We start from the raw sequence: 26,618 nt of genomic DNA, 5'->3' as shown, positions 1-26,618 counted from the left end.
ACTTTACATTTGTCAATGTTAAACTTCATTTGCCACCTCTCAGCCCATCTGCTCAACCTTTCCAGATCCTGTTGAAGCAGCATAGTGTCAGTAGTGTCCTTAACAACCCTGCCAACCTTTGTATTGTCTGCAAACTTGGACATTAAGCTTGATATACCATCATCAATATCATTTATAAATACAGAAAACAATAATGGACCCAACACTGAACCCTGAGGGACTCCACTAATAACATTAGTCCACGATGAGCAGTGTTCATTGATCACCACTCCTGTCTTTTCCCCCTGAACCATCCCTTTATCCATAGCAGCAATTTGCCTCCAATGCCACGCTGCTCCAATCTGTGCAGCACTCTTCCATGTGCAACACTATCAAAAGCCTTTCTAACATCCAAATATATAATATCAAAGTTATTCCCTGCATCCAGTTCTTTTGTGACTGCATCATAGTATCCAATCAAATTGGTCAAGCAAGACTTTCCCTTAACAAACCCATGCTGTGTCCAAGCTATAACTGAAGTCTTGTCTAGATGATCCTGCAGTGCTTCTTTAACCAGTGCCTCCATTAATTTTCCTGGAACAGAAGTTAAACTCACAGGTCTATAATTCCTTGTGTCAGCTTTTGATCTTCATTTGTGAATTGGGGTCACATTTGCACATCTCCAGTCTATGGGTACTTCCCCTGAGTCCAAGGAAGCTCTCATAATTATGGCTAAAGGTTTGCTTACTTCCTTTGCTGCCTCCTTTAGTATAACTGGATAGATCCCACCCACCCCATGTGCCTTTCTTGTGTTTATCTTCAACAATTTCTTCTCCACTTTACTCTCAGTTATTACAAGATTATCTAGCTTACTGCCAGAGTTGAATTCACCTCTGGCATTCCCCTCGCTGAATAACTCCTCATGTGTGAATGTCAATGCAAAATATTCATTTAGTTTGTTAGCTACCTGAGCAGGATCATCAACAGTTGAACCATCGACATCAAGTGGACCAAACTGATTCATCCCCTTCCTTCTAGAGTTTACATAAGTAAAGAACTCTTTGCATCCCTTGCCAAAGATTTCTCGTAATCTGCCTTCGTCTGCCTAACCTCCTTTGTAACTTGGTTACAGATCAACTTGTATCTATCATAGGCTTCTGCGTCATATGTTAATTTGTATGTATCCCATGCATTTTTCTTCTCTGCCATATGTCTGATTAGTTCATCTGACATCCATTTAGGTCTAAACAATGAACAATATTTCTTGGTTGGTATGTAAAGCCTAGTAGCTTCCAAGATTAATTCTTTGAATGCTTCCCATTTTGAATTTGCTGTTGGTAACATCATCAGTTGGTCCCACTGTATAGAATTTAAATACTGCCTCAGTCCATCGTAGTTGCCTTTATGAAAGCAATAACCTTTACCCCTAATGGTAGTTACTTCTTTGAGTAAATCCCACTTCAGCACACTGTGATCACTGCCACCTAGTGGTTCCTTTATCATTCTTAATGAATGAAGAATCACTACTGATAATCAGATCAAGAGCATTACTCCCTCTAGTTGCCTCCCGAACATGCTGATGTAGAAAACAATCATCCAATAAATCCACAAAAGCCTTGCTACTGTGTGAATGACCAACCCACAAATTCCAGTCAATATCTGGGAAATTAAAATCCCCCATTATAAGACTCTCTGATTTACTGGCTCACTCTATTTCCCTGTACAGTTTCTTATTATACTCAACAGAGTCATTAGGCCTATAGCACACTCCTACTCTCAATTTTTATCTCCCAATGCTTATATCACACCAAACTGACTCGACACTGCACTGTCCAGTGATGTCGACTGGCTTCACTTCCTTGGATTTTATGTGTTTCTTAACTAATAGCATAACCCCTCCTCCCTTTCTATCCTTTCTGCACACATTGTTCTCCCCAAATTCCAGTTCTGCATTCCTTATATCTGTGTGACACTGCGTCTCTGATATCCCAACAATATCTACCTTTGATGTTTTGAGAAATACCTCAAGTTCATCAAATTTATTTACCAAACTCCTAGCACTGGTGTACACACAAGTATACATGCACTTGTTCCTATTCTTAGCTACCCTAACACAACCCATGTGTTTACTTGTACCCCAATGACTCCCAGCAGTCTTTGAAATATCCTGCATCTTGTTTTCCAGGCTGCTGCTCTTCCAATAGAAGCAGTAAAAGAATCACTTTCACCTCTGCCAGTGGCTACTGTTAATCTATTAGTCCTTGTATCCCCCCCCCAAGCTAGCAGTTTTCCGACCCACCTAACACTGCCACTGCCTCGATAGCATCAGCAAATATTCTTGCACCCTTTCTATTTAAGTGTATCCCATCCCTGTCGAAGCAGTCTCTCCTGTTAACAAGTACAGACCAGGCTGAAAAAAAATTTTACCCTTTGAGCCTTGCACAATCTTTCCCGGGCCAAATTGATCGACAAGGCTCTCATCATATACTCCCTCCTATCGTGTCTGGGCAGAATTGCAGACACCTTCAAATTCAACCCTAATTCACGGCTTTTTTTCAACAGTGACCTGTACTTGTTAAGTAATTCTGCCCGTCTCCTACTCTTAATATCATTAGTGCCAATGTGTACAACTATATCACCTTTTGTGTCCTTAAAAGATGATATCCGCTCTAGAACGTCATCAACCTTTGCCCCGGGCAGACATACCCTGGTCGTGTTCCACCTATCCTTTTAAAAAGCATGTTCCCCATTACATAGAGTCACCAACATCTACTAGTTCCTGTTGGACCAGTGCATTCTGCCTTGGGAGTTGCCATTGTGTTGCGTGATGATCAAGTGCAAGCTCTGGCGTTGATGTGGGCAGCTGAGAGCTTGATGGGCCCTCAATTTAGATCCTTCGAGGGCATCCAACCTGTCCTTCAAGATCTTATATAGAGCCATAACAACATGGAGTTGTCACCCGATTTCCTTGCACTCCTTACATCGCGAACAGACAAAGACATTCCCCATGGCAATATCATGTCCCACAAACATCATGCAAGCAGTGCATTTTAAAAGGCTGTGATTCAGAGGGCAACTGCCCTCCTCAGTTCTCCCCTGAGCCACAGCACTCCCATTAGCTTGAGCCTGTTCCAGCAATCAACTACCTGCTGGCTAAAGGCAAACTTCCACACATCTATTCTACAACTGTCTTAACTCAATTTGAATCTATGCCCCTTCAGGTTCTTAATCTGAGCAAGCAGAAGTATCCGATCAGTATTGAGCCCTTATACACCTCAATAAGATCACCTCGCAGGTGCCTAGTCTCCAGATGCTGCACCTTGCAGAACTTAAGCTGTTCTTCGTAAGTACACCCCTTCATTTCTCTCACCAATTTTGTTGCTCTTCTCTGTACTCATTCTGGCAACTCTACATCCTTCCTAAAATGAGGCCTCGAAACTTGCATGCAATACGCAAGGCATGGCCTGACCATTGCCTTATACAAAGTGATAATCACTTCCTTGTCTCTGCTAGCAAAACTCCTATATATCATTGACAAAACTTCGTGACCTGCTCCGGCAGTCCATCTGCATGGCTCAGAGAACGTCATATCTGACTGCACAATTACCCCCATGTCTTTTTCATTCTCCCCCTCCCTGAGTGTAATACCACACAGTTGGTATGCAGTACTTCACATTTGTCAGTGTTAAACTTCATTTGCCACTTCTGCCTAACTTTTCTAGATCCTGTCAGTAGCATACTGTCTTTACTGTCATTAAAAACCCTGCCAACTTTGTATCATCTGCAAACTTGGACAATAATCCTGATATACCTTCATCGATATCATTGATAAATACACGAAACAACAATGGGCCCAGCATCAAACCCTGGGGGACTCCACTAATAACATTAGTCCACGTAGAGCAGTGTCCATTTATTACCACTCTCTGCCATCTCCCACTCAATCATCCCTTTATCCATTGCAGCAACTTGCCCTTAATGCCATACCACTCCTATTTGTACAGCAATCTTCCATGTGCAATAGTATCATAAGCTTTCCTGAAATCCAAGTATATGATACCAAAATTATTTTTTGCATCCAGTTCCTTTGTGACTACATCATAGTATCCAATCAAATTGGCCAGGCAAGACTTCTCTTAACAAACCCATGCTGTGTCTGAACTATTACCGCAGTCTTGTCTAGGTGATACTGTATCACCTCTTTAACCAGTGATTCCATTATTTTTCCCAGAACAGAAGTTAAACAGGTCTATAATTATTTGTATCACCCTTTGAACCCCCCTTTGTGAATTGGGGATACATTTGCACATCTCCAGTCCACAGGGACCTTCCCTGAATCTAAGGATGCTCTCATAAGTATAGCTAAGGGTTTGCTAACTTTCCTCGCTGCCTCCTTCAATATAACTGGGGTAGATTCCATCCACCCCAGGTGCCTTTTTTATGTTTAACTTGAACAATTTCTCCTCCACTTTTCTGTTAGTTATTACAAAATCACTTAGCTCCCTGTTAGAGTTTGATAAACTTCTGGCATTCCCCTCCTTGAATAACTCCTCGTGTGAATTTAGATGTCACTACTTCAGCGAGAGGTCTTTGCAGTATCACCATCACAAAAGATCACTTTGGTCTCTGTCCTAAGCTCTTGTGACCGAAATGAACTTTTGTGATGGTGTTTTTCCTACCACTTCTTCAGTGATAGCTGTCTTTGTAATATCACCATCACAAAAGATCACTTCAATCAAAAGAAGTTGCGACTGGTATTTTCAAACGTTTCATGGTATTTTCTTACCGCTTCAACTGTCACTAAAGAAGGGGTAAGAAAATATCATGAAACATTTTACCCTGCTATGTACATATTTCCAATTCAGAAATACAGATAGTTCCCGACTTTACAAGTTAATTCGTTCTTGCACACGCTCGTAAAGTGGGATTATATTCACATAGACATAATGTTAAAAACAGGGGTTACATTCTCAACAATGAAATTTGACCATAGTAATATTAAACAAAGGTCAACAAACCAATAGTTTATGCTTAAACAATGATTTATTTATCCAAAGAAATGACAAACACATCTTTAAAATCAAGCAAATTATAATAATAAAGAAATTATTTATGTCATACAAATGTTAAAGAATGTTTATTCTTGATCATCATCGACTAAATGCACACTCATTGACGGTTCTTCACTCATTATTCGCTCGGCACTCGTTGGTTTGTTGGAAGCACAAGGATTCGTCTTCTTCTTCAGAAATGCTTCAAGAGTCGTTTGTTTCAAAGACAGTCTGTCTGCTCTTTTCTTCGTAAATTTCATGATAACATGCATAAGCATTTTTTTAAGTATCTAGCAACTTTTTCTAGTGTGCTCAAAATTTGAATCTTGTGACTCAAAAATCTCAATTGCTTTTTCTGTGTTGAAAAGCTTCTTCAAGCCCCTTGAAAGTGAAGGAACGAAGGAGTTTCAGCTGTTAAATCTTCTTCTTCCTCAGCTTCTTCACATTTTGCCATTTCACAGTGGTCTTCATTTGTGAGCTCTCCATGGTGTGTTTGAAGCAGATCAGTGACGTCAGTTGCAGAAACCTCAAGCTGCAATTGGTTAGCAATATTAGCGGCTGCTTGTTTCATTTTGTATGATCTCTGCTGATTCTTGAAATCCTTAAATTATCAATAAATTGATGACAGAGTTTATTCCAAACACCCTTCATGTACTTCTCTGTAATTTTGTCCCAGGCTCGTTTTATTCTTTTGATTGCATTTAAAATATGGAATTCTTTCCAAAATTCTTTAAGAGTTGTACCTCCCTCCTTATCTCTGCCTAAATAAATAAAGGCATGCAAAGTAATAATGTACTCTACTGGTGCACGAGTGGTTTGAAATGCCGTATTTATTAATGTCTAGAATTTATTTATTGCAATTAATGTTCATATTTTCGATTCTGTTGATACTTGATATTTGGGGGGAAAAAACTTGTAAAGCGAAAATTCGTAAAGTGGGAACTGCCTGTACACATAATAATACCAATATAGGTTTTGAGTGCTTTATTATCTTCAAACAAAGCTGTCATGCTTCAATTCAATTATAAAATTAGATAACCAAGCAAATAAGTCCAAAATAATGAATAGCAAATGTTTATAACCTTGTGGATGGTTACTCACCTCCCCCTTCAATTTAAGGGTATCTTTGACTTCCTTTCTTTGAAACTTCACTTTCTCTAGTCCAACTTTCCTAAAAGTAAGGTAGTTTTCCTTGGTGATTTTACAACTTGATGTTCACAACTCCAGCTGACTTCAATTTTCTAGTCACATACACAGCTGCTCGAGATGCTGAGGCTTTTGCAATTACTAATGATTAAAATGTGTTCATTTACCTACCAGAATTCCTGAAAATCCTAACCACACAGCCAACACTTGATAATTTTCTCACAAAAAACCCTTCAAAGCACACAGTTGAGCTGAGTGGTCCTCTGGGCAATTCAGATCACAATTAAGTTATAGTCATGACCTGCAAGATTTCTATTCTTCTTTTCCTTGGTTGAATTACTGTTTTAAATTTCTGATGTCAATGTTTGCTCAGATTCTTCCAATGAGATTATTCTTGTGGTAATAAAATCCTTTATTCCACACTCCATCTTAATATCTCATCCTTCACCTAAACCTTAGTTTTTCCAATAAATGTGCTAATATAAGACTGTTAAAGCTGTTAAAAATAAGAATGTTGCATATCGCAATTGGCTTATATCCAAATCTCCAGGTTCATTTTCTGCCTACACCAAAGTGCGCAGCAGTTTTAAAGCAGTTATTAATTAGTTCAAATTAGATCTTGAACAGGCTAAGAGTAGAAAACTTGCTTTGCGTCCAAATAGTGCTTGAGCATTCAAGTCTCTTGCCAAAGCTATTGGCCACAACTTTTACCCATCTGTACTCCCACCTCTGTTAAAATCTGATGGTTCTGTTACCTTCTCGGCTAAAGATAAAGCCAACTTACTAGCATCACACTCTTTTTATTTATTTATTTATTATTTTATTTAATTTTTATTTATTATTTTCTTTTTATTATTCTTTTAATTTTACTATTTATTTATTTTTTATTTTATTTTCACTATTTTTATTTTATTTTATTTTTATTTTTTTTATTTCATTTTTATTTTATTATTTATTTTTTATTTTATTTTATTTTCACTATTTTTATTTTATTTTATTTTCACTATTTTTATTTTATTTTATTTTTATTTTTTATTTCATTTTTATTTTATTATTTATTTTTTATTTTATTTTATTTTATTTTATTTTTTTACTATTTTTTAATTTATTTTTTATTTTTATTTTACTATTTTTTTATTTATTTATTTTATTTTTATTTTACTATATTTTTTTAATTTCACTTTTATTTTACTATTTTTTTTTTTATTATTATTTTTTTTTTCTTTTGCCTGCGCTCACTTGTATTGTACTACTCAGGTGGGTGCGGAATTAGTGTTTTCACATACAGTTAGTTGAATTAAGGCCCGTCCCTCGTGGCTAGGGGCAGGCACCAGGCAGCAGTTGCCCAGCTGTTGACTGCTCCCCGGTGGCTATGGGGTCTGAACCAACACACACACACACACATTTGCTACACAAACAGAACACAATATACATTCAGGCCCTTTTACATAGTTTGTAAATAAGACAGCACCACAGGCGGAAATGGACGGTAGTCTAGGAGCCACCCAACCACAATTATACATACACATAGCATCATACTGTTCTTTTAACTTTTCTATTGACAATCTTGTTAAACCACCTCCTACCATTCCAAGCACATTCCATCCAATGCCTCCTGTGGTCTTTCGTCAAAAGGAAGTCAAAAGAATTTTTGAACAGTCTTGATGCCAAGAAAGCTCCAGGCCCTGATGATATTTCTCAACTTCTTTCAAAATTTGTGCTCCTGACCTTACTCCTGTTCTGTGTCATCTTTTCATACTTTCTTATTCTACTGGTATTTTCCTTCTGCTTGGAAATTTACTCTTATCTGGCCAGTTCCTAAACAGGATGACAAGTCCCTCCCATCCAATTATTGTCACACTGCACTTACCTGTACTCTTTTCAAAGTAATGGAGAAATCCATTAACCATCCACTCCTAAACTATTTTGAAATCTTCATCTGATCAATGATCACCAATATAGATTCTGTCAGTGTCAATTTACTGGTGATAATTTGGCCTATGTTACCCATCTAAGGACAAATTCAATGGAAAATTTTGGTGAAACTCAAGCAGTTGCTGCTAATATTTCTAAGGCTTTTGATCGTGTTTAGCATAAAGGTCTTCTTAACAAGCTTCCATCTTACATACTGTCAACTGTTTTTTGCAATTGGGTATCCAGTTCTCTCTCTGACCACTCTGCAAGTGATAGTAGATGGCACTCTGTCTTATAACTTCTCCACTAATGCCGATGTTCCCCCAAGGTTCTTTCTCCTACTCTTTTCCTCTTGTATCTTAATGACCTTCCTCTACCAAGTGGAAACCCTATTCATAGTTTTGCTGATGATAGCACATTGCATTCACCTTCACGTTTGAGAAACCACGCCCTGCACAAATTCCTTAAATGCTGCTCTATAGATAATTCTCCAATGCGGAACAGATAATTAGTTAATTTCAAATTCTTCAAAGAAAAAAAAATTTTTTTTTTCTTTTTGAGTTAGAGGATATGAAATGTGCAGTCGAAGAATTTTGAGCTCTTGAAAATGGAAGGTTTTTGAAAAAAATTTTGCCCTTTTTTTTTTCCCCATTAAATTAACATATTAAATTGTGTTCAATAAATAGTTAATAGTCCTAGTCATGTTTCTCAGCTTATTTGGAGAATTACCTGGAGAATTATTTGGAGAATATTAAATTACGATTTAATATTTACAGAGCTTTTGTAACAGCGATTTGGCACGAATATCAATATTACATAAATAGTAGTTAAAATAACTAAATGCACAAGGCATAATACATTAAGAGTTTAATATCTATATAATATCGGTGTGTAGATACACCATAGTCAACTCTTAAGAAACTACAAAGTAGTTGTTGTAAGCATCATTTGCTCTTTCTCATATTGTGCTCTGCCTTCACGACGAGTTGCCATGATATTGCACTACCTCGAATATATAGATATTAAACTCTTAATGTATTATGCCTTGTGCATTTAGTTATTTTAAATATTATCATATACACCTTTTAGTATCTCTCGTATTGTGTGATTATCTTCACAACTGGGTCGTCATGTCTGCAATACCGGGGTACATACCCACCCACTGATGATAGGCCAATAGCCTTGAAACATGTCTAGGTGGTGGTACTCACTGAGAATAAGTAACAATAGTCTTCTCTATTAGTGAAGCGTCACTTATTCGAGGTAGTGCAATATCATGGCAACTCGTCGTGAAGGCAGAGCACAATATGAGAAAGAGCAAATGATGCCTACAACAGCTACTTTGTAGTTTCTTAAGAGTTGACTATGGTGTATCTACACACCGATATTATATAAATAGTAGTGTAGTGTATGGTAGTGGAATTTTAGGGTTTTAATTGTGATAAATAAACAGCTAGCAGGTTCCTCTTGTATCTTTTTTTTTTTTTTTTTTTGTTCTTGTTGTTTATAACTAAGAAATTTCTTGTAAGGCTATAACTAATTTAAAACTCTATAAACATAATGGTATAACAAAAATTTGATAGCATCATAAGTATTATTGCTGCATAATCTGTAAATATGAGAATGCTTCCTTTATTAGACTAGACAAAAACAGTAGCAAATTTAAAATTGAGAAAGGAGTTCGACAAGGAGACACAACGTCTCCAAAGATGTTTATTGCTACCCTTGAAGAAGCTTTCAGAAGATTGGGCTGGTCGCAGAAAGGAGTCAATGTAAATGGTGTAGGTAGTCAATGACTACCTAAACCATTTACGATTTTCAGATGACAGTGTGATCATAAACCACGATCCCAAAGAATCAGAGCAAAACCTTAATCAGTTCTGTAAGTTAGAAAGGATTTCAGAATAATGATGAATCTGGTTAAAACAAAAGTAATGATGAACATGTATGCCACAGGAAGGGATATAATCGTTGAAGGAGCAGAATTCGAAAAGGTGGATTCATATACTTATCTTGGACACGTCGTTAGCAGTAATAATGATAAATGGCTGGAAGTCAAGAGAAGAATAAATCTTGGATGGACAGCATTCAGGAAATATAGTGATACAGGAGCAATATCCCAATCTGTCTGAAACGTAAAATAATGAACCAATGTATACTCCCAACCGTGACTTATGGAAGTGAAACTGGGTCACTCACCAAAAGAATGGAAGAGAAGCTTAAAACTACACAGCGAAGAATGGAACGAATTATATTAGGAATCAGACTGTTGGATAAGGCAGAAAACTCAGGTAAAGTACATTCTTATCAAAACTAAGAACTGAAATGGACTTGGGCAGGACATATAGCTCAGAGACATGATGATAGATGGACTAAGAAAATAACAGAATTGTACCCAAGAGGAGCTAAAAAAACCTGGAAGACAACAACAGAGATGGACAGATGAAATTCAAGAGTTCATGGGCAGTAAATGGGTGGCCATCACACAAAACAGAAGGAACTGGAAAGTTGCTGGAGAGGCCTTCATCCTGCAGTGGATTGAAAATGGCTGGTGATAAGGAAGAACCTGTGAATAACATTATTATGCCAAAATAACACTAAACTATTTTGTACAGAAAGAAAAAGAGGAGGAAGGGAGGGGTTATGCTCTTAGTTAAGAAGCATATTAAATCTAAGGAAGTGCATCCAGTGCTTATGTCAGTTTGGTATGACATAAGCACTGGGAAAACAAAAATCACAGTAGGAGTGTGCTATAGACCTAATGACTATTTCCAGATATTGACTGAAACACACTAGCAAACTTTTTGCGGATTTACTGAATGACTATTTTCTATAGCAGCACATCAGAGAGGAAACAAGAGGAAGCAATACTTTTGATTTCATTACCGGCAGCTTCGCTTAATGCATTAAGAATCTGCAGGTAAAAGAACCATTGTGTGGCAGTGATAACAGTTTACTCATGTGAGATTTACTTAAACACATAACTACTATCAACAGTAGAGGGAAGGGTTTTTGTAAGGGTAACTACAGTGGTCTCAGACAGCTTTAAATACTATACAGTGGGACTAACCGATGGTGTTACCAAAAGCAAATTTTACATGGGAATCATTCACAGAAGTAGTTGTAAAAACTACTAGGCTTTTCATATCAACAAAGAAATACTGGATGTCAGATGGCCTACTGAGACACGTGGCAGAGAAGAAAAGTGCATAGGATGCATATAAATTTTGACAAAATGAGGCTAAATGATTTTGTCACAAGTGAGGAAAAATGTGGAAGAGAACTCACTGAAGCTAAACACAATCCTCCCTTAATGTATGGATGGAATCTATCCATATATTAAGGGATGTAGCAAAGGAGATAAGCAAACCTTTAGCCATAATTATCAGAGCATCTTTGGATTCGGGGAGGTCCCTATGGACCAGTTATATATCCAATTCACAAAGGGAGATCAAAAGTTGAAATGAATAATTACAGACCTGTTAGCTTAACCTCTGTTCCAAGAAAAATAATGGAGTCACTGGTTAAAGAAGTAATGTAAGTAATGCAGGACCATCTAGACAAGAAAGAAATCATATTGTAGACACACCATGGATTTGTCAAGGGGGCAGTCTTGTCTCAGCAATCTGTTTGGATACTATGACACAGTAACAAAAGAACTGGATATAAAACATAATTTTAATATCAAATATTTGGATTTCAGGAAAGCCTTTGATACTGTTGCACATAAACGAAGGCTGTACAAATTGGAGCACTGTCTGTGGCATTAATACAATCACCAGTACCTGACTCCATTGCAAAACTCCAGGATACCCTTCTCTTTGATGATCCAGGATACCTTCTGCAGTCTTGTGGAGTAAATTCCATGTCAGGTGCAAGTAGTTATCACAGTAAAAGTGGTCCAACACGATATTAGGTAGATGTTAATAATGTTTGGTTCATAACTGTAGAGTTTTATTTATTAAACTTGTTTCCTTACTTTCCAATTCACCTTCACACACACACGCCAATAAAGTTCCCAGACTTGTGCTGCTGCTTTCAATGAGTTTGAATATTAACAGAAATGGCAGTAGTTCAAACCTCCTCCAACAGATGGTGGTACAACTTTTTTTGTTTTGCTGTAGGGTTTTAGCCACATAAACAACTTAGGTGACACATTATGCCGTATTTAATGTCTGTACATTGCCTGTTTTCTGTGGTCGATATTTTGTTTGCTGGATGAAAAACCAGAGTTTCCAGAAGAAAAAGCCACACTACCCTCAGACCTCAGCCTGAGACCAACTAACTCAGCCACACTGTGAAAAAAGGCCCATAAAAATTCCTTGTCACTGATGGGATTCGAACTCTGGTCTTTTCACCGGGCATGGAGAGGATGTGATTATGCCACTGTGCTACCCACGGCTGGTATAATAGTAGAAATTGTCTAGTAGGCTGACAGTTTGCAAGTAACAACCAGTTTTATTAGTAGCATTAACATTCCATGTTGTGGTTCTGCAATGGAGCAACAACTGAATATCAAATTTTACTTTAAACTGGAAAAATCAACAATATGAACATATGAAAGTTTAAAAATTGTTTATGGTAAAGAAACATTAAGTTGTACCAGTGTATCTGAATAGCATAAGCTGTTCAACGACAGACATGAGGATATTCGCGATGACTCAAGGAGAGCATTCGGAGCGGTTGATGGACTGAATGATTCGGACAGAATGATGGCTGGTGAGTTTGACATGAATAAGGAAGCGAGTTGTCAAATTCTACATGAAGAATTGGGGAAAAGAAATTTGTGCAGATAGGTTTGTTTGTGAGGCTGTGTGGCAACTACTACTTAAAACATAGAAGCCACACGGCTTCACATATGAGCAGAAGTAAACAGTGTCATCATGCAAAGACTTCATCCAGACTTATTAAAATAATCCTAATTCCTTGACTGTATTGTCACTGTTGATGAGTGTTGGGTGTTTCAATATGACCCAGACACAAAGCACCAGCACATACAGTGGACTTCAAAAGCATCACCAAGGCTCAGAGTTGTTTACAGAAGTTCACGATCAAAGATGATGTTGATCACATTTTTCAACAAAGGGTGTGTGTGATTCACAAGGAATTTCTAGCTGAAGGGGAGACAGTCAATGCTGCATTCTACGTGTAGGTGCTTCAAAGACTGTTGAAGTGCATTTGCTAGGTGAGGCCACAATTTCAAGAGAAAGGCAGCTGGTTCTCGTAACACAACAATGCCTCAAACCCATTCTGCACTTGTTGTGGACACATTTCTGATGAAATATGGCATTGTAAGGTCAACCATACACCCTATTCCCCCGATCTGCCACCAGCAAACTTTTTCTGCTTTCCCCAGGTGAAAACTGCACTCCAAAGGAAAGAGATTTCAGGATGCTGAGGGAATAAAGAAAAACTTAACCACTGCACTGAACATCATCTCTTTGGAGGCCTTCACTGACTTTCTTCAGAAACTTTTAGAACAGTGTAATAAGTGCATTCCATCAGGTGGTAATTACTTTGAATAAAAACGATACCATTTTTGAGCTCCTTTACTTTGTGTTCTTTTTATTGCACCTTCCAGGAACTTTATTGCCACACCTCACATGTATAATGAAAAAAATATCTTCTTATCTATCTTTAGAGCAAAGGCAAAGCTACCACATTGCAAGAATTAGCAATGCTTATGAGTAATGGGGAGGGGGGGGGTCAGCTTTGTCTTAGAAAGATTTTTTCATAAATATATATTACAGAGAAAAATTTATATCAAATAACAAAGTTATTGTTAATATAATCGTAGAGCACTATCATATGTTATATCTTATGCTTCCATTAATGAAAACATAAGAAATATATACTGTTATAAAAGTCATTTAGTAAATTAAAAACAATAAAAGATTATAAATGAAATGCTATATGACAAACCAGATTAAATTATCATGCAACATTAGGTACTGAACACCAAAATGGACCTTAAAGATTAATTAGTGCTCTTTGCATACATGTCAGGAAGATGTATTTTTAAATAAGAACCAACTTTATAATGATATAGATTATTAAATTGCTTATTTTAGTGTACTAACTCTTTAACAGTTTCTTATTGTTTTATTTGGTGAATGTTACGTACATTGGCGTTCAATATTAAATAAAAATAAACTGAGGGCCATTCACTAGTCTTTGCATTGTGGTCCAAAAATTCTAGCTATGCCACTGCTTGCGAGTTTATACAGTACTGTATACATATTTGTGCTGGTGCGGGGAGAACACTACTATATGTAATTACAAGTATATTATACACAATATACGATTACACATAAAAAAAAATTTTAAATATTTAAAGAAAACAAAAATAATTATATTTAAGTAAAATACAATCACTCAAAAACCAGCATTTAATTAATAATGAAAACTGAATGACACGAACTCTATGTTGCGCACTGGGAGAATGGTGTGGAGAAGAACATTGTTTTACGTTATATAACTGTAGTCACGTGTTGATGAGTACTAAAAGCCACTAATGTGAACCGTACGAGACCTCTCCGGACAAAATTTCTAGATACGTCACTGCTTTTGATGTAAATACCACTAAATCAGAAAATTACATGCAAATCTCTGTTCGTGCTATACAAATAAAGATGGAAATACCCATTTTATTATATATTTTCCTGAGCCAAAAAGAGCGAGAGAAGAAAGGGTAAAAAATGAATCAAGAAAAACCAAAACACTTAACAGAACGAATTTGATAGAGCAGCTTATGAGAACACTAAAAAGTTTTACTCACTAATGCTAGCCTTGGAATTAATTTTATCATTAAATCATTCATGTCACGCTGTCTTCGGATGAAAGCGACTGTGAATGGGACTACGGCCAGATATAACAGTGCTATAATCGATTTACAAAATACTGCGCACTTCAAACAGCGATGGTAGCCGTGGCCTACTGGCACACATTCAGTGATAAGTGAATTTATAGTGATGTGCGGTACCTGATGGTCAAGTAATTTCAGAATCACGAAAAGGTTTATGACAAACTCGTGGATATCATATAACGAAACTGTTTCCATTTGAGATTGTGAATTTTATGCATTTCAAAGATCAAAAAATTCTTGTCGCTTTCTCAATACTAAACGAATGTAGAATCCAGAAAGGATTACAAACATACAAGTTTCAATTTAGTAACACGTTAAGTGCGTTATCGAAAAATGTTGAAATCTGTGAATATAAAAAAGAAAGGTCGGCCAGTAAGTCAAGACAGCGCAGAGTGGACTGTGTGGTAGAGTAAGTGTTTGAATCTAAAGGTGGTTTCTCAACTCCACTCGTTCTGTTTTCCGGTGCAAGGTTTACGGGCTTGACCAGTACCATATGGGCGACCACCCAGGTCCCGGGAATGTAGGGAGTCTGAATTCCGATGATATTTTAATTTTTCTTAAATATAAAAAAAAAAAAAAAAAAAAATGGTTGTTTTCTTAATATAATACTTTAATTATACAAAAAAAATTCAATATTGTTTTATTTATATTACAGTAAATTTATTTATTTTATAATCATGTGTTAAAAGAAATAAATTTTCGCCTTTTTTTTTTATTTATTTAAATGCAACAAAAACCCACAATAATACAGTCATTTAAAATTGTTCGCTTAGCTCTGAATGTGACGTCATATCGCCTAGAATGAGTTGGAAGATACATGCAAGCAGTACTTACAAATTGCAACTTGTTTACGTTACAAATTGCAACTTGTTTTATAATCTGATGTTAAAAGAAATTAATTTTTGCCTTTTTTTTTTTTTATTATTTAAATGCAACAAAAACCTACAATAAAATGTTTTAAGGCAACAAAAACCAACAATAATACAGTCACATTTAAAATTGTTTGCTTAGCTCGGAATGTAGTAGTAGTGGCATGTGATGCAAGAAAGCAATTGTATGAGCTTATGCAGCATAAGCTCATACAATTGATATGATGTAACATCATATCAGCCCGGGGGTTCACATCTGGTTAGTATGAGCTTGGCACACCCAGGGTCCTGAGCTGGATATCATCATTCTTCTCTTTCTTGATGATTCTTTTCTACTTTTGACTCTCTCTCAGGGTAACTCGGGGATTTTTTTTTTTTTTTTTTTGGTGGTGCAGCATAAGTTTCAGGCTTCCTTCCACCATATGGCTAATAATAATAATATCGCCTAGAATGAGATGGAAGATACAACATGCAAGCTGTACGTTACAAATTGCAACTTGTACTACATGGAGCACAATACTATCTGCTGGCGAGTGGAACATATTTCGGTTCTCTGGCAACCGGACCAAACAATTTTACAGAAGCATAAGATAAAGAGGCACCTGACTGACAGTACATATGACTTGTACTAGTATGTAACCAGAAGATGAAGTAAGTACTAGGACTTACAATATAGGTCAAAATCTTAATACCGGTATTTTTAATTTTTGAAACCGGGATAAATACCGGTATTCCAAAAACAAACGTTTTTCTCAATAAATTTTGATGACAATTAGGTGCAATAAAGTAAGGAAAAAAACAAGTACTGTAATTACTTGAATTCATGTTTTAAATAAATTTTTATTGCAATAATAAATATTTTGAAAAAAAATCATTAAAATACGGTTATTCTAAAAACAAAAAAATACATATTGTTACTGCAAAGTTTAGTTATGTTTAAGCATCCAACACTACCTGTCCGAATAAAGTGAGCTCTTAAGAAACATAAGCAATCAATAGTATGATCGTTTAAAATGGATCTAATTTTGGAACATACAGTATTTGATTAGCGGCAGAAAACGCCCTTTAGAATTCTATTCTGGTGCTATTGTACTGAGATAATCGTAGACGATCTCAGTCCATATTTTGTAGGCTTTGAACTTTTTTAGCAAAAATAGTTAAGTATTTCATTAATTTCCGACTCAAGTTCATCTTTTAAAATCTCATTGGAGTCAGGCGATTTCTTATTTTGGAAAGAATTTGCGGAACACTGATGTTCTGTTCCATGTTGGTCTTCCATGGTTGAATTATGTTCATCATTTTCTGAAGGAGAAAGCCGTTTTATTCAGGGAAGACCAACATGGAAGACCAACATATAATTTTCAATACAGTATCTTTACTGAGTTTGGGAGAGAGCAAAGAGTAGGGATAAGGAATAAAGAAGAGAGCAAAGAGTGCAGTTAAGGAATTCTTCACATATATAAATGCAAAGAAGAGAAGGACAAATCAGATTGGACCCTTATGTAATGGACGTGGGACAGTATTAAATTGCAGATGAACTCAACAGTTACTTTGTATCGATATTTACATAAAAAACACTTTGTATCAGTGAGATGTTATGGAAGTGAAGTTGAAAAAAATGTAATGATGTTGAAATTTCAAATGATTATTTAATGAGAAAAATTTCGCGCCTACAGGCGAGTGAGGCTCCTGTGGTTGATGACATATACCGTATAATCCGTATATAAGGAGCCAGCAAGTGAGTGCATTGAACCATTAAGGCTGGTTATGAGAGCATCACTGGACTCAGCAGAGATTCCGTTGGATTGGCGTAAATTGGAACATAAAAGCGGTTCTTGGAGTGTACCGACCGAAATTACAGTCAACTTCAGTAGTAGGGAAAATCATGGAGGCAATGATCAAGGGTGGAATTCAGGATCATTTAGATGGAAATGGAATTCTGTAGGATACACAGCATGGTTTTGTAAAGGTAAAATCATGTTAAACAAATCTGGTTAGCCATTTTGACAGGTCACTCGTGAGCTGGATTTAGGGAATAATTTCGACATTGTTTATTTGGATTTCAGCAAAGCATTTGACTCAGTCCCACATGAGTGGTTACTTTATAAGCTGGAGCAGGCTGGAATCACAGGGAAAATCCTTAGATGGATAGCTTGAGGGCACCAGGCAGAGGGCTGTGATAAATAGTTATTCCTCAGATTGGGTTAATGTAAGAAGTGGGGTTCCCGAAGGATCAATATTGGAACCACTGTTGTTTTTGATTATCTTAAATGATATCTATGAAGAGATGGAGGGCGTGAGGTATAAACTTGCAAATGATATAAAGATCAGTAGAGTAACTAACGATAGATAGACTTCCGGGATTGTCAGAAAAGTGGCAGCTATGCTTTAATTCAGCAAAATGCAAGGTCTTACACCTGGGGAACAGCAACCCCAAAATAACTTATACACTTGGTGGTGTTGAACTAAAGTCAGTAGTGGAGGAACGGGACTTGGGAGTTATGATACGGTCAGATATGAAGTTTTCCGAGAATTGTGGACAGATTGCAATGTTGCATGGTGTCCTATCGACGATTTATGGAACATTTGTTAGTAGAGATAATGACGTCATAATCACATAAAGGTCATTTTATAACCTTTATGTGATTAAATTATAAACAATTTTTTTTTTTTTTAATTAGTACCGAAAAACCGGTATTTTTTGTATCAATACCTGAAAAAAAATGACCGGGATCCCGGTATTGTAAGCCCTAGTAAGTAAACTCCTCTGACCGTTTGGTCGTCCCGGAGTATAAACAGAAAATTTATTTACCACTAGATTGCGGAACGGTAATCCCATTTAACTATTCATTCGTGCTTTCTAATTGCCTAAAGGCCAGAGATGCAAACAATGCTTACCCAGTTGGTCTCTCGTAATCCATTGTTATATGAAAATTTTCTTCGTTCTATGGAAACTATTTTAAATGTAATGTCCAAGGGCCAGGAGCCGTCCCGAGGGAACAGGGGTACACTGCGCCCGGGCGACAACAACCTGAAAACCTGAAACTTACATATGAAGAAAATTTTAAAGATGGAGTCAATTTTAAATTGGCTCCGGGCGCCAAATACCTTAGGAATTCTCCTTAGCAGGAGAATTCAGAAAAATTCGCTATAAAGAAATTCGTTAAACCCTCTGTTTAACGAACTACTTTAAACAGAGGATTGTATTTACGAGCAATTACGCATTACCGCGATTCTGGGAGGATTATGCCATGGACTATCCCCAGGAGCTCACATCTGGTGAGTATGGGCTTGGCACACCCAGGGTCCTGAGCTGAATATCATCATTCTTCCCTTTCTTGGTTCCCTTAGACCTCTCTCTCTCTCTCTCTCTCTCTCTCTCTCTCTCTCTCAGGGTAACTCGGGAATTTTTTTTTTTTTTTTGGCTGGTGCAGCATAAGCCTCAGGCTTCCTTGCACCATGTAGCTAATAGTAATAGATTATCCATAGTGATGGACTGTGGTCACGCTGGTAAAAGAATTGCGCATGCTCTCTTTACTTCCTAACCCCTATTCCAGCGAATAGAGGTACTTACTTACCCATGACTCCAAGTATATTCCAGTCGCGAACAGACAGCAGAGCGGATTACTGCGTAAATATTTCTCATACAAATCAAATCAGTTTGAGCGTTTAGCTGTAATGGAAGTTACAGATTACAATTATATTAAATAAAGTTATTAAATATATTATTATTTAACTTCAAATTTTTTGTTATTATCAGAAAATAAGAAATAATAGAATGTGGGCTATAATTAACCTTGAGGGCTCACATCTGGTGAGTATGGGCTTGGCACACCCAGGGTCCTAAGCTGGATATCATCATTCTTATCTTTTTGGTGATTCTCTCTCTCTCTGGGTAAATCCGGATTTTTTTCTTTTTACTTGTGCAGCAAAAGCCTCGGCTTCCTTGCACCACATAGTTAATAATAAATCACTATGAATAAACAAAAACTGCCTGGTGCGAAAAAAAAAAGAAATTTGAAGAAAACCCGCGAAAAAAACGTTAAACTCTTTTTCTATGGATAAATTTTTATCACAAGTGAATACCAGTGGTGTATCTGTGCCTTAAACAAGCCATGATGGAAAGGAAAACGTATCTAGTGATATGGTGACGAAAGAAAATAAAAATGTATCTGTACTGGAAACACAAGTATGTGCAGTGCCGAACCCAAACTTCTGTCGGCCCCGGGCGAAATATTCATCTGGGGAGACCCCTCGCCAAAATTTAAGGTGTATTCGCAAAATTGGAAAAAAAAAAAAAAAAAGCCCCAAAAATTTTTCACATCATTACCTTACGATATTGGATATAAATTTGTCTGTAGCGTCTGATGTTTTTATATCTTTTAATACATCTTGTTCTAGTGACATAATGGCCAATCCATTAATTCTTTCTTGGCTAATTGCTCTTGAATATGTTTCGATCATTTTGAGTCTTAAAAACTCCCCTCTCCAGACGCAACCGTAATTGGTTGTTATTTGGTTTTTAGAAGCATTAGCAACTAAGGCCATATTGCTCCGGGGATATGCGGTGGTCATCCCCTGACCTTTCCGCATCCTCCGTATTTGGTGGTCACGGGCTAATCAAGAAGCGTGTGCTACGCACTGCTGCTCCTGCCCACCTGGCTACGGAGGTACCTACCGTAATTGTCGAAGAGAAATGATGATGTTGGCATATAATTCAACTGTTTTTTCTTGAATAAATGTCAATAATTCTAAGTAACCAAATTTTTTTTTTTTTAAAACATGCTTCAAAGATTGGATTTCTTGACGTAACTCTTTGGCATCGATGTCGCTGTCCCGTCTTCGCCATTAAAATTGCTTCAAGGTGCTGACTTTCCGTTTCTGTCGCACTTTCAAATAAATTCATGAACTTTTTTGATTTAAGAATACGATGAAAAGCCGATAACATTTCATTCGTCTGATCAAATCTTTCTTGTAAGCTAACAATAGCTACATCGATCATTATATTAAAAAAATCCATTTCAAACCTTTTGGTTGGATCAATAGAGCATTCTTCTGATGAAGTTTCACGCTTTTTTCTGGCAACCTGCACTTCTGGTAACACTGACGGTACTTCCAACAATGTCTATAGCTTTATCCACACACAATTTAAATCAAAGTTCTAAATCCATTTAGTTGACTAAGATTCTATCAATACAATTGCAGTGTTCATATCAATTATACTACTTTGCACGCTTTACTTTTTATTTATAATACTCAATATTTCCTACCAAACACCTACACTTTTTTGCATCTTTTCATTTGGCCTGTTCCATGATTTCATTTAATGCAGTTGTAATATCCGTAATTGATATCGTACTGCTTCAACAGCAGTTATCTTTCCTTCACATCTTATTTTATTTCTGGTAGAGATTTCACAGTAATATCTCAGCTGCTTGGCAAAGCAGCACAAATCGTGTATAATAATTGTATACGGCAACAGTCATGCCACACCTTGAGTACTGCGTACAGGTCTGGAAGCCTCATTTTAGGAAGGATGTAGAGTTGCTACAACGAGTACAGAGAAAGGCAACAAGACTGGTGACGAGAACAAAGGGGTGCTCTTATGAAGAAAGGCTCAAGTTCTGCAAATTGCAGCTGCTGGAGACTAGGTACCTGCGAGGCGATCTGATTGAAGTGTATAAGGCCTTGAATGGATTGAGCAGGCTCAATGATGATGGGATTCTTCCTCTTGCTCAGATTACAAACCTGAGGGGGCGTATATTCAAACTGAGGAAAGACAGTTGTAGAATTGATGTGCGGAAGTTTGCCTTTAGCCAGAGGGTAGTTGATTGCTGGACCATACATGGAGATGGGGGAAACCCCTGGTGCCGTTAGACACGAACACACTATACACTTCCAGCTGTTGTTGTAGAAGTTGATAGCTTAAATAAATTCAAGGCAGAAATAGACAAACATTTGGAATGAATGGATCAGTGAAATGGGAAGGGTGTTTTTTTTTTTTTTTTTTGGCTGTGCTGTATAAGCTTGCTTTCTTGCATCATGTGCCACTACTAATGCTAATCTTTTGTAATATTCCAAAAAATAATTCTATTTTTTATGTTCAGACACACGGAACATAAAAAGCTCTTCTATTTAACATTTTAACATTGACAAATGCAAAGTACTGCTTATGGGTACAACCGTACAAGTAACTCCAGAGGAACGTACCAACTGTGTGTACTACACTTAGGGTGATAGAAAATGAAAAAGACCTGAGAGTAATTGTGTAGTCAGATATGAAGTTTTCTGAACAATACAGACAGGCTGCAAGAGCAGGTCATGGGGTTTTGTCAATGATAAACAGGAATTTTGCTAGCAGGAAAAAGGAGGGGATTATCCCTTTGTATAAAGCATGGTCAGTACACGTCTTGTGTACTGCATACAGGTCTGGAGGCTTCATTTTAGGAAGGATGTAGATTTCCTTGGGCGTGTACAGAGAATGGCAACAAGATTGGTGAGGAGAATGAAGGGATCCTCTTACCAAGAGAGGCTTAAGTTCTGCAAATTTCAGCGGCTGGAGACTAGGCACCTGCAAGGTGATCTGATTGAGGTGTATAAAGGCCTTGAATGGGTTGAGCACGCTGAATTCTAATGGGATTCAACCTCTTGCTCAGACTACGAACCTAAGGGGCATAAATTCAAATTGAGAAAGAGTTGTAGAATAGATGTGCGGAAATTTGCTTTTAGCTAGCAGGTGGCTAATTGCTGGAACAAACTTCCATCTGTCATTGTGGAAGTTGATAGGTTAAATAAATTCAAGGAGGAACTGGTCAAACTTTTAGAGGGAATGGTTGTGTGAATTTTTTTTTATTTTTATTTATTTTTTTTTTTTTATTGGCTGATGCTACATAAGTTCTTGCTTTCTTGCATCACGCCTCTATTACTATTTTCTTGTCAAATTCTTGATTGTACTCTATTTGTCCTAAAAAATTCCAATATTTGGTTCAAATAATTTTTCATTGTTTTCTCTCAGTGCCAAATTTTGTGAACCTAAAAATTTAATTATCAAAATTACTCGTTCCAAAATCATTCTTCAGGTTATTTATTTATTTTTTTATTTTTTTATTTCTCTATCAAATTTTGATTTACAACATCAATAATTTTATTGGATTTTAACTGGAGATCTAATTCCTTCCACTGTTGCATGCATATTTTATTATTTTGAGAGTTCTCATGCGGGCTTAAACCATCTTGTGAATGACACCAAGAACGGCACTCAGTAGTTTTCAATAGAATATTTGCACGACAAAATAATTTGCAGCAAAAGCAGTAAATGGCGTCCTTTGTTTCCCAAGTATATTAACCAAGTTTTTTCTAGCTTTTCGCCATTTTTTAGTGCCCTGAAACGACGCTCAGTTGAAAACCGTCGGTGATTAGCATCCAATGGGATAGCGTTTTGATCAAAGCGAACAGTTTTAAATGTATATCTGCATTATTATGAGTTTTTGTTGCATTTAAACTAGGTTTAAATAATAAAAATAGGCAAAAATTAATTTATTTTAACATCTGTTTATAAAATTGAATTTGAATTTTGAAATAAAATTATAATATTAATATTAAAATAATATTAAAATTATAAATTTTATTGTGCAATAAAATTATTATATTAAGAAACAACCTTTTTTTTAATATTTAAAAAAATTAAATATCATCGGACTTCGGGCCCCCCACATTCAAGGCCCCAGGCGACCGCTCGGTTCACAATTACCTAGGTACGGCACTGAATTTTGCCGCTTGATGTCAGTGGATTAACTTTTGATGACCCTACTCATGTCGCTGACAAATTGAATAGGTATTTTGCATCTGTATTCACACATGAGGAATTCTTTAAGGAAGGGGAAAGTGGAATAGGAATTATTGAAGCTGAACATAAAAAAGCCACCTGTGCTGGATCGGATCCATCCAATCATATTAAGACAGGCAGTAAATGAGGTCAGCAAGCCTTTAGCCATAATTATGAGAACATCCACGAAGGTCCTTATGGACTGGAGATGTCTGAATATATCCCCAATTCATAAAGAGAGGTTCAAAAAGGTGACATGAGTAAATTTAGACCTGTTAGCTTAACGTGTTCCAGGGAAAATAATGGAATCGCTGGTTAAAGAAGTATTGCAGGACCATCTGGGCAAGAATGCAATTATACTGCAGTCAACAGCATGGATTTGTTAAGGGGCAATCTTGTCTAGCCAATCTGATAAGATTACTATGATGCAATGATATGGATACAAAAAATAATTTTGATATTGTATATTTTGATTTCAGGAAAGCTTTTGATTCTGTTGCACATAAAAGATTGCTGTATAAACTGGAGGAATATGGCATTAAGGGCAAGGTACTGCTATGGATAAAGCGATGGTTAAGAAGAAGCTGCCAGAGAGTGGTTATCAATGGGCTATTCGTGAACCAATGTTAGCAGTGGAGTCCAAGAGTTCAGTGCTGGGCTCATTGTTTTCAATATTTATTAATGATACCGTTGAAGGTATATTAGGCTTAATGTCTAAGTTTGCAGATGATACAAAGGTTGGTAGGGTGGTTAACGACAGCAATCGGCATGAGCCACTGCAACAAGATCTAGGTTCGATGAGCTGAGAAATGGCAGTCGAAGTTTAACATTGGCAAATGCAAGGTACTGCATATAGGTAGCAGTAATCCCAAGAGGGCCTTATCAACTGTGTGGTACACTCAGGTTAGTAGAAAATGAAAGAGGGATAATTGCTGTTTATTTGTTTGTTATTTGGTTTTTAGGAGCATTAGCAACTAAGGCCATATTGCTCCGGGAATATGCGATGGTCATTCCCTGACCTTTCCGCATCCTCCGTATTTGGTGGTGACGGGCTCGAACCCCGGTCTAATCAAGAAGCATGTGCTATGCATTGCTGCTCCTTCCCACCTGACTACGGAGGCGCGGGGGATAATTGCTCAGTCAGGAATGAAATTCTCTAACAGCGCAGACCTGCCAGGACAGCTCATGAGGTTTTGTCAATGATATACAGAAAATTTTGCTAGCAGGGATAAGGAGGCGATTATCCCTTTCAAGGCCATGGTTATGCCGCATCATGAAAACTATGTCTGGAGGCCTCACTTTAGGAAGGCTGTAGATTGCTGGAACGGGTGCAGAGAAGGTCAAAACTAAGACAGGTGAAGGAAACAAAAGGGAGCTTTTACCAAGAAAGGCTTAATTTTTGCAAATTGCAGCATATGCAGACCCTGTTAGGTGATCTGACTAAAGCGTTTAAGGCCTTGAATGTTTTTTTTTTTTTTTTTTGCTGATGCTATATAAGCTTGCTTTCTTGCATCATTTGCCGCTAATAAAACCACTACTACAAGACCAGTACCGGGCAGAGGGGCCACATTTTTAAAAACGCTGGTCTAACTGAAAATTAAATAAATAGACTACTTTTATGACTTTTTTTTTTTTTTTTTTTTCCGTTAGCGTCCAGTTTACAATTAAATCCATTCACTGGATTTAATATTGTAAATTGCTATATCCAACTAGATATCGCATTTCACAATATAAATATAATTTTGACTACCTTACCTAAGAAAACATATTAGGGCATATGGTTTTTAAATCATTGGGATATGTGAGAAGAAAAAAAAAAAGGAAAGAAAAGAAAATTATTATATTAGAGTTGCCCGTAATTGTTACATATACCCATATATGCATTACGATATAATACGATACGAAAAGGTACTATGATCTCACCCCTATTACAAGAAATATAAAATTTTCATAAATTAGTTAATATAAGAGATTGCGACTAAATTTTTTTAACGACTGACAGCTTCGTAAATTCTTGCATCATCGTGTGAATATTAATTAATACCACTTCACTGAAAATTGATGTTGCTTGTATATTTCCAATTCGGTTTAAAAACTTAATCACAGGAATAGCGTAACTGTAAAAAATAAAAAAATTCTTAGAACTATATTCTACAAGCAGGACCGTGCAAATGGGGTGTGCATTGGATGCGCCGCACCAAGGCCCCCGATCGAGGGAGCCATCAAAGTCTCAACATAAATAAACGAGACCCCTTAACTCCTTTTGCATCCCGGTCCCCAAGTACCTTTGTAAGGCTCTGTCTGCAAGAATAAATTTGTTAAAAAGTAGAGAAAATTATCATGCAACATCACTTCCCTGTAAGGTGCGAAAATCACTTGTTTTTTTTTTCACAGAAAAAAACGTTAGCGCTCATTCCATGGAAACATGAATGCCAAATCGCAAATAAAACACACAATACCGATATTTAAAATAAATATCATCAATTCCAATATAGTAAATGTGAATAGCACTGTGTCTGGAAGCACTGCATACATATACCTGAAATTCCAGTTTACATAAAATTAAATTCAGGAAGGAAAAAAAAAAAATCTGCAAGATGACGTCATACCTATTTACGTCCCAATAGACATCCCCCCCCCCCCATTATATCACAGAAGCGTCAGGAATGGCCCTGGAAATCTTATCTACATTCCAATAACAAAGATAGGGGGCTATGCAAGCTACTGCTGTAAATCCATCGGATACGACGAAGCCAGGAATAACATCAATTATTATCACTCAAATATCAACTTATACAGTGGATAACGATTTCAGAGCAATCCTATTGAATGTCTACTCGACAGTAATTAATCAATAAAACAGCAGCCCTATCTTAAGAAGAAAATATCAAAATATTACAGGCACCAACCTGAAATAAGGTTACCTAACTTGTGTGTGAGAAGTGAACGATCAACGAACATACAATATC

General features: G+C 36.8%; 1 protein-coding gene across 4 annotated transcripts in view; it reads right to left on the bottom strand.

The window, feature by feature from the left end:
• The window catches only part of LOC150084851 (uncharacterized), a 231,879-nt gene that overhangs the window by 83,101 nt on the left and 122,160 nt on the right, over positions 1-26,618 (bottom strand). The window contains exon 1 of one of the 4 annotated variants that reach the window (XM_090376647.1): positions 14,869-14,951. The exons of the other annotated variants lie outside the window; for them this stretch is intronic. The gene's annotated coding sequence lies outside the window, so the exon portion shown is untranslated. Of the gene's footprint in view, positions 1-14,868; positions 14,952-26,618 lie in introns of those variants that run through there. 4 annotated transcript variants of the gene reach the window in all.

The sequence above is a fragment of the Mastigoproctus giganteus genome, chromosome 6 (assembly GCF_048544385.1).
Source record: "Mastigoproctus giganteus isolate SK-2022 chromosome 6, ASM4854438v1, whole genome shotgun sequence".
NCBI lineage: Eukaryota > Metazoa > Arthropoda > Arachnida > Uropygi > Thelyphonidae > Mastigoproctus > Mastigoproctus giganteus.
Note: the sequence above shows the minus strand (reverse complement) of the source record. Positions and strands in the feature narration are given on the sequence as shown.